Genomic DNA, 9,599 nt, shown 5'->3' with positions numbered 1-9,599 from the left:
ACAAGAGGAAAGCCATAAACACCAATGCAGCTTCAAATCCTTTGGTCAAGAATGGTGTTCTGCCTGCAAGATATGCCAGGGAAATGAAGGCACCAAGCTGGTGAGAGTAGCCAACTCTCTGAATTGGCTGAAGGCCCACTCCACAAGATGGAACCCATGCCCAACTTGGTGACCAAGAACCCGAGACTAGATAGCCCAGGGTTCTAGAGTAAAATCAAATACTACTGGTCTAAAACCAAAAACGAAACAGAGCAATCAAGTGACTCATAAGGGCATTCTTCTACACTCATAGATCAGTGCCTTGCTCAGCCATCATCAGAGAAGCCCCCTCTGCAGCAGATGGGAACAAATGTAGAGAGACTTGCAGTCAGAGAGTATGCACAGCAGGTGAGACTTTAGAGCATTCAGCCCTAAACAGGATGTCTCCATCAAATCCCTCCCCTCAATGCTCAGGGAACCCTGCTGAAGAGGAGTGTCCTTTGTGTGTATGTTATGGTTTCCAATTTAGGGTTTTTTAATGGGATTCCAGTGGATGAGAACAAGTGGATGTCTGTCTGTCTCTTGTGCCTTTTCTTGGGTTCTTTTCCTTCTGTTTGTTTTGTCCAATTCTGATGTGTTATTTTTTCGTTTTATCTTATTGTATCTTATTTTATTATCATCCCTTAGAAGCCTCTTTGTTTTGTAATAAGAGACTGAAATGGGGTGGATCCAGATGGGAGGGAAAATGAAAAAGATCCATTATGTTAGAAAAAAATGTATTTCAATAAAAGAAGATAATAAAAATTAAAAATGAAAGAAATTTAAGATAACTTTAAAAAGGCATTAAAACATTAAATTAACATGATATTTAACAGTTCTATACATATAAGATGTAATAGCAAATACAAGGACCCACTTGCAATTGTAATAACTTTAAAATGAAAATTATGAAACAAATGGTGCAAAATAGGATTCTAACAAATGGAAATATGTGAGAAATCAAAAACATGCCAGGCTTCCAGTTGCTTTATAAATTCAGCATGAACTCAATAAAAGTATGAACCATGTTATTTGTTTATTAGTAAAATGTGTGCATTAATACTCAGAAATGCAATTAGGAGCACCGACTGCTCTACCAGAGCACCCACAAGGCGGGCGGCTCTCAAGAGTCTGAACCTTCAGTACCAGGGGATGTGTCAACCCTTCTGACTTCTGTGGGCACCGTATGCACACCATGAACTGGCACACAAGCAAGAACACATCTATACACATGAAATAAAAATAAAGATTAAAAAATACAAATTTACAAGATAAGCCAACTTCCGAGGAGGAAAATCAGCAGTGAAGTAAGAGAAGATTAACCCAACCCAATTGTAAGAACATGATAACAAGGCAGGGTGGACTGCCTATAACTATACCCGATAACATGGGAGGTGAGATGGAAGTATTGATAATAAAAAACAAATACATAAATAAACTTGAAATACAACAGAAGCCGCACCTCGAAACAATGAGGGAAACCCCAATTATTTGGCACGGATCATCAGCACAACTGGAAAGCCATCTGGGCAAAACTAAGTTTAATCCACAAATATTTTATCCTGACAAATTTTGACTCAGTCAAAACCATAACGCTTAAGAAAATGTAGGCGAACAAACTTCATAATTTTTCAGAAGTGGCAAAGCCCTCCTTAATTGGAACTGAAAATACAATACTTGTAAAATAAGATGACCAGTTCTCCTGCGTAACAGTTACAAACAAAACAAAACAAACAAACAAACAGATCAAAACAAAACCTCCCAATGTTGCGCCCAGCCTTTGTCAGAGACGTTTCTTTACTGCATGGGGTGGTGGTTAAGACAGAAACACGTAAGCAGCCAAGGAGCTGAGAATAAGTGTAGGCAGAAAACTCAGTCTCAAATAGGAAAACTTGCTATGTATTTTGCTCAGCAAAAATCATTTTCCGATTTGGTGCCTAAACTGACACCTGTAACACCAGAGCCCTGTGAACTTAAGTATAGCCAACTTACAGCGGGACGCTCGTATTTATGCATCGTGGCTGTGCTGAAATACAGCATATCTTTAGACTAAGATATGGTTTGTTTTATCCTGTTTATCTCTTAGTGGGTTATTTCAGCTTTCAGAACTTTAAGCCCCTGAAACTTAAGGACACGTTTTGTGGGATGCACAGCCTGTCTCAGCAGGTGCCAAGGATGCACCCAGACACGCCCACTGAGCAGGTGCTGCTGTAGCAGGTGCAGCGCAGGCGCCCTCTATCTCACCACGTCTAAACTTTCCCAGAAGCAAAGTCAGCACTAAGGACGACTCCACCCACTGTGCTGTGAGGGCTGAGAAAGAACAGCCATCCACTTTTATACCTTTGTGTGTAAAGACTAACCAAGCAGCTGCAGTTCAGAGAAGAAAGGGCTTCTAGCTCCTCTCCTGGAAAATGAAATTTAATTATTGATGAATGAGAATTAATTTAACAAGAAATTGTACCAAAGATGTAGAATGAAAAGATTTCCAAATTGTACCTCTGACTTAACATGCCCCTTAAACAAAACACGGTATAAAATACTAGATGCACGAAACCAACTCTACAATAAAGTTAATTTTCAACAGCCAGATATCCTTTCCTTAAGATCTAAATATAATGAAAACATATACAGAATTTTAGAAGAGTCCATTTCTTCAAGATGTCATTTGTTTTCCCTTCCAGATACAACCATGTGTCCTTCAGTGGACGGCATGGTTTCTAAAGAAAAAATGTTTCTTTCAGCAACTTAGTCACTGTGTATCCATCAAAGTATACCCTTGCCCAACTTAGTCACTGTGTATCCATCAAAGTATACCCTTGCCCAAAGTTACATGAAGACTTCCATCATGAGACATGGAATCAGGATCAATCAAGTTATACCAGAAATGAGAGGTGCCCACAGCGGCTGAAGACCTCACGTGGCGGACTGTTTTCTAGGAAAGCTTGTTTGTAAGCAGAAAATGCAGACTCTACAATAATCATTTACAGCACTGTATACTAAATACATACACTAGTAGTGGTCACTTATTATCCATATCAAGTGTCATGGGCTGTACATAACTGGATGAGATACATCATTATACAACTGACAGGTTGTTTACACCAGCATCATCACAGATGTGAAGATCATACTATGACGTTACCTCATCTATGATGTCACCAGACAATAGGAATTGATTCCTTGATGGTAGTCTCATAGGACCACCTTGTTATATGTGCTTCTCCACTGGGTGGCCAAAACACCTACATAGCACAAGACTGTAATTTCCAAATAATAAACTTTGAAAAGCTCAATAGCAGAAAAACAGCTAATTTCAGGGTGGAGGGTCCTGAAAAAGACAGGTATCCTAGATGTTTGTACTGTTATAGTGTATTATAGACATGCAGTCATTAAAAAGGTATGGTGTGGTTACATAATGGAGAGAAAAATCAATAAAATTAGAGAATAAGTGCAGACACCGGGCTTTAAAAATTAATAAGGCTATAATAAAATAGTCGAGTTGTGCAGTAACAAGTAAACTAAACTATTATAAAAAGAAAAAGAGAGACTTACCATTAAACCACACATAGATATACACATGCTTCAAAAATTACTGAATATAAAAAAGATGGTACATAATAATAAAGAATAGTAGAAACGTCAGGAAAGATACTCACTATCTGCTGCTATAATAGATCTCATATGTTAATATGTATATAAGGAACTTGACTATACAGGTCTAGTGGTGACATACTTGGAAAGAAACCGTCTAAGATCTACCTGTTCAAGACCATAAGATCACCATTTTCTTACATAAGAAACCTGGAGGAGGGTTTTGGGTGGAATTTCTGGTAAATTCACCTTCGGGTCTTTCTGTATGGAGCCCAGAGCTGTTTCAGTAAAATTATAGGGCTAGAATTTAGATTCTAGATGATTGAAGAGTTAGTGGTTTTCCAGAATGGTAAAGAAGGTGAGGTAACCATTACACAACACCATTTCTTGGACAGAAGTGATTTCTGTAAGGTGATTTCTAGAAGTCCAGTGTGAACATCCTCACTCAGTAATTCGTCTTGGCTAACCATGGGAGAAAGCGACTCTGTCCCACTGTTACAGGAAAGAAGAAAGACAGGAGTTTGTAAATGAGTTCACAGGTCAACGGATAAGCTTTCTAGTCTATGGTTCAGATGGTTGGAATTTCCTCCTTAAAGAATTGTCTGAAGAGGGATAAGACAGATGATGGGGTCCAAGTTTGTCATATAGCCTAAAAACTGCAGCATAGGCTGCAGAAACAGAAGGCTTTCAGAGCTGAAGTCAGGAGGGCTCAAAGCCCAGGACAAGACAATTTTTAATTGACCTCCAAGAGAACTCAATGGAACAGGCAAGAAAAATGTTAAAGGAGAAATAACAGGGAGAGAAGTTTAATAGGGATGGGAGTATAGGGCATAGGAGTGGATGAAGAAAACAACTAACACAGAGTTGTTTGAAAAGGGCATTTGAAAGCCTACTATTTCATAATTTCCTATACATACATGCATACGTACATACATACATGAGAATGAAGAAACTACAGACATACCGAAAGGGGCTTTGGTGGACTGTACTGGCTCTGATGGAGCCTACTCTGCAGCTTGAGAACTCAGTGTTTAAAACATACAGCACAAGGAGGTGGGTTTAGGTAATCTCAGTAGGAGATCTTTGTGGGAAAGAAGTTTCAAGCTATAAACACCCAGGAGGTATCAGTAAGCCGAGTGGTGTTTCTTGCACACGCTGCCAACATTTGTACTTGGACCAAGGGGAGGCTTTGGCATTGCCCAGAGCCTGATCGGGGAAAACGTCAGTATTCCCATAAGTCTAAGCATTGGAGCCCTTGACATGGCTGTGCTCGTGTCAACAATACACATTCACTTAGGACTTCATCTGCTACACAGACACACACACACACACATACACACACACACTAATATAAAAGAGCTTAATTGGTATTATGCTATACAGGTTATCCTCCTGCCTCCTCTATGATGAGCCTTGTGGGTGGATGGGTAAAACAAATGTCTCAGTTGTGGCTGAGCCCTCCCCTGACCCTTGTCTCTGCAGCTGTGAGTTTCAGCCTTAACGACCATCAAGGATACAAACTTCTCTGATGAGGTCTGAGAGCTGCACTAATTGTGAGATATAAAGATAAGAATTTAGAGGTCAGTTTGATATGATGTCCGTGTAACAAAGTAATGGCAGTAAATTCATCCCTAGGGTCTGTGAGCTCCAATCATAGGCTCTCGATTGCAGTGCTACCCATGCATTTATTCTTGTAAGCAGGCCTTACACCTAATCAGAAAGTGGTTGGTTAACCACATAACATTCATGCCACTATTGTATCTATAGCAACATCTTGCCACATCCATCATTATTATAGATCACAGTGTTTACAAATGAGTAAGACTGATGATGCCCCACCCCACCCTAACAGCCTGCATAGTACTTTATAGCACTATGAAAACTAAGCATCAGGAAATAACTCTCTTAGTCAATACCAGCTTGATTTCTTTGTCTTGTGACCAATGGTGCCTTCATCAAGGGGATCTTACTTTCAAGTTCTGGTGGACAGCCTAAAGCTCTTGGCAATAGCCTATATTGCTTTGGACACCCTCAACCAACAACTTAAGAGTGGGGATTCCACACCTGGGCACTACTGGCTTCTGACAGGACTATTATCATTTGTGTAGGATAACTCCAATTAAACTCTTATATGAATGTAAATGGGTGGCTCAGAAGTAGTCCTGAGTCAATGAGCTAAACAGAGTCTTCTGAATATGAAAGACTTCGACACTCATGAACTCACAGCAGGTGTGGTTGTCTCCATAAGAGTTGAGTTAGGTAAAGTCGGTGAACACTCTAGTAGGACCCCAGAGCCTGAGGAGCTATTAACAGTTGGTGGCCTCTAGGAGAGGAAGGTCTGTTTTCTGTAAGGATATAGACCAACAATTGGTAAGTCAACAATGCTCCGATTGGTGACCTCATACCCATAAATGCATGAGTAATACAAACTGGACTTGGTGGGTTTTATTAAAAAGAATGAGACAGTTTAGAGGAAGTGGTGAAATGGATATGGTAAAACTGGGAGGAGTTAGAGGCAAGAGTGAAGGGTGAAAATAATCAAAATACATTGTATAATTTCAAAGAATGAAGTCTGTATTTTTTTTTAATTTACTTTAGGAGAAAAGACAGCACAAGATGAGAATGCTGGGTAAGGGCTATTGGAATTGCAGTGGTGGGAAAAATAAATCAGGACGTCCAGAGAGAGAGAGAGAGAGCGAGCAGTAAATGTTGAGACACAACAGAAGCTGTGGAATCTCAAAATATATATCAGACAAAGTCAGGTGTGGTGGTTCACACCTGTATGCCCAGCAGTTGAAAGAATGAAGCAAGAGCAATAAAAAAAAAAAATCAAGGAAGTATCAACTACATAGGACTAAGTCTCAAAAAAAAAAATATGCAGGAAGCAGACATATGGAGGGAGAGGGAGCAGTCAACAGCAAGTGGGTATCAGAAGTTGACTTTTGAAGTGAGACAGTTTAAAAATGTTTGAAAGCATTCTATTCATTCTTTCACTAAACAATACTGTGGTGATACTTTCTGTTCTCCAACCGTGTCCACATTCTGATACTTGTGAGTAGTGAAAGAGAATTCAGTCTTAGAGCTGGGGAGATGGCTCAGTCAGTAAAGTACTTACCTTGCAAGCAGAAAGAGCTTAAGGAATGTCCTCAAGACCCAGATAATATAAGGCCAAGAGTGGTGGCACTTATAATCTCAGCACTGAGGGGAGCTGTCTCAAAAAATGTTGACTGACACCTAATAAATTACCACTAATGTTGTCCTTCACTCTCTCCATCACATACACACACACCAGGAGCACACACATGAGCTTGTGTGTGCAACAGAGAAATGAAGAAAGATGGAGGAGAGGACGGGAGAGGAGAGGGAGGGAGAAGGAGGGAGGGAAAGAGGAAAGGAGAGGGATGGGTAAGGAGAGAGGGAGAGAAGAGATGGAGGAGGAGGGAGAAACAAGGAGGGAGAGAGGAAGAGAAAGGGAGAGGGAGAAGAGGAAAGGGAGAGGGGGAGAGGGAAAGGGGAGATAAGGAGAAAGAAGAGAGAGAGAGAGAGAGAGAGAGAGAGAGAGAGAGAGAGAGTTAGAGAGAGTTTCCCTGAATTTCCACTGAGCCCAGAGTTAGTTTCAAGGGTCTTCATAAATTGGAGTGAAGGTCACCATATTGGAAGAAGGGAATATGAGTGGGTGAGCATGGTAGGAAAGCTCTGAGTGACAGAAGGAAATGGCCGTAAGCAGAAGAATACAGGGAGCTTCTGAAACTTCAGAAGACAGGGAAGTCAATTCTCCATGTCAGTCTCAAAGTGTCTCTGTGACCCTTTGCTTTTAGGACTTCTGAACAACAGACTTGTTAGGCAAAAATATTTGCATTTTAGCATACTTAACTTTTTCTTTTTCTCCTTTTCATTGAAGATGGATTTTCCCCCTCACATAATAAATCACATAATATGTTAGGGTTTCCCTTCCCTCTATTCCCAGTTCTGTCTTCCCTCCCCTTTAATCTAGATCCATCCTCTTTCTCTCTCTTAGAAAACAAACAGGCTTGTAAAGAATAATAATAAAATATGACAAGATAGAAAGAGCAACGAAAGCATTGGAATTGGACAAAACAGTAGGAAGCATCCAGGAAAAGGCACAAGATGCAGATATAGATGCAAAGACCCATTTGTTCCCCCTCCCAGGAATCCTATAAAAACAGTAAGCTGGGAGCCATAATATATATGCAAAGGACCTCTATGGAAAAAAGAAAGAATTCAAAAAGCATATAAATCAAATAAATAAGAAGGGAAGTCCCTGTGACATTGTGACAAGGAACATCCAAAAGGGTCACTGATTTCACTTTCTGTTGGCTGTCTAATGTCCAGGGGTTCAGCTCGCCCTGGCAAGGCTGTTTCCCCAGTAAGACCCCTTTGAAGGAAACTACAGTTTCATTTCCAAGGGGCTCTCAATTGGAGACATCATCCGGGTTAAGGGTCCACTTCTTTCAGCTCCAGGACCCTGACTGGTGCAGAGCCATATGGGCTCTGTTCTTGCTGCTCAACCTTTGTGAGTTCCCACGTGTTGTCCGAAAGGCCTTCTCTCCTTGCGTTCTCCAGTCCCTCTGACTCCTACACTCTTTCTGTCTTCTCTTCCATGGGATTCCCTGAGCTCAGAGGGGAGGGATTTGATGGAGACTTCCTGTTTGGAGTTTGATTCTTCCAGAGTTGATCACTCTCTATTAATGTCTGTCTGTGGGTCTCTGTATTTGTCCCCATTTGCTGCAGGAGGAAGCTTCTCTGATGATTGCTAAGTAAGACACTGATATATGAATATATCATATAGATATATAAAAGAATTCAATTAAAATCATTTTGTTGCTACTTATAGTTTAAGCAGTAGTATTTGGTTTTATCCTAGAACCCTGGGCTATCTAGTCTCAGGTTCTTGGTCACCCAAGCAGTGTCAGGTAAGGGTTCCACTGCAATGAGAACTTTGATTTCTTTAAAGACATAAAAATTTTATGTGAATATGCTTTTGTTTCAACTCCAGGTGTGGGATCTGGGGCTGCTTCATAGTGTCCACAGCAGCTGATTATGATTTGTCTCGTGCTCTGGTAAGGACAGGATTTTGCCAGGTGAAGGATGTAAAAGTGCCAGAGCTATTCTTCCCCCTCAGACGTATCATTTACACCTGAACTGATGTTAGAAAGCCTGGACCAGAGACAGAATTCACTCAGCTACTAACACTGACAGAACTACCAAGAGGCCATTCTTCAAGTTGCTCAAAGCTTTACTTCAGAGACTTTTTAAAATTATTAACACAGCTGTGTAAAAATACCTGATAGCATGCTATGACTGTCACTGGTGAGAGAGAAAGAAAAAAAGAAAGAAAGAAAGAAAGAAAGAAAGAAAGAAAGAAAGAAAGAAACCAAACAGATGCTGTTCAAGAAAAATAAAATAAAGAAAATATTTTCTTTACTCTTCATAAAGAAAAAAAAAATGCAGAGCCACACCCCCCCTCCAAAGGCTGTGGTCGTTGCTGCTCTTGCTGCTGCTGCTTTTGCTGGTTGCTGGCTGCTAGCTCCTGGCTGCTGGCTGCTAGCTTCTGGCTGCTGGCTGCTAGCTGCTGGCTGCTGGCTGCTGGCTGAAGATATGCTGACAAGGAAGATTATATTGCCCCAAGGAACTTGATGCCCCTAATCAGCAGAAAGTAGTCTAACAAGATCAATCAATCATATATTGACTGTGTCACCAGTGCCCCCCAGGGCCCTATCATATCATGTAGGCAGAATATCATGGAACACCCAAGGGTTTGTGGCAGAGTTGGTGTTTAATTCTCTCCTTTGGTAGAGTACAGAGTATTCTCTTGTACTAAAAGCATAAGGATAAAGGGTCCTATGTAGGCACCAGCTTGACTTTTCCACACCCAATGAGTTGTGTCGGTGTTGTCTTTAACAGTGGGGCCTTGAGGTCAGTTTGTGGAGAACAGCCTATCATCCTATCAACAGTTTGGGAATTCCCAA

Source organism: Mus caroli, unplaced genomic scaffold, assembly GCF_978045245.1.
Source record: "Mus caroli unplaced genomic scaffold, Mus_caroli_1 scaffold_9, whole genome shotgun sequence".
In the NCBI taxonomy this organism is placed as follows: domain Eukaryota; kingdom Metazoa; phylum Chordata; class Mammalia; order Rodentia; family Muridae; genus Mus; species Mus caroli.
This window is presented reverse-complemented; position numbering follows the sequence as displayed.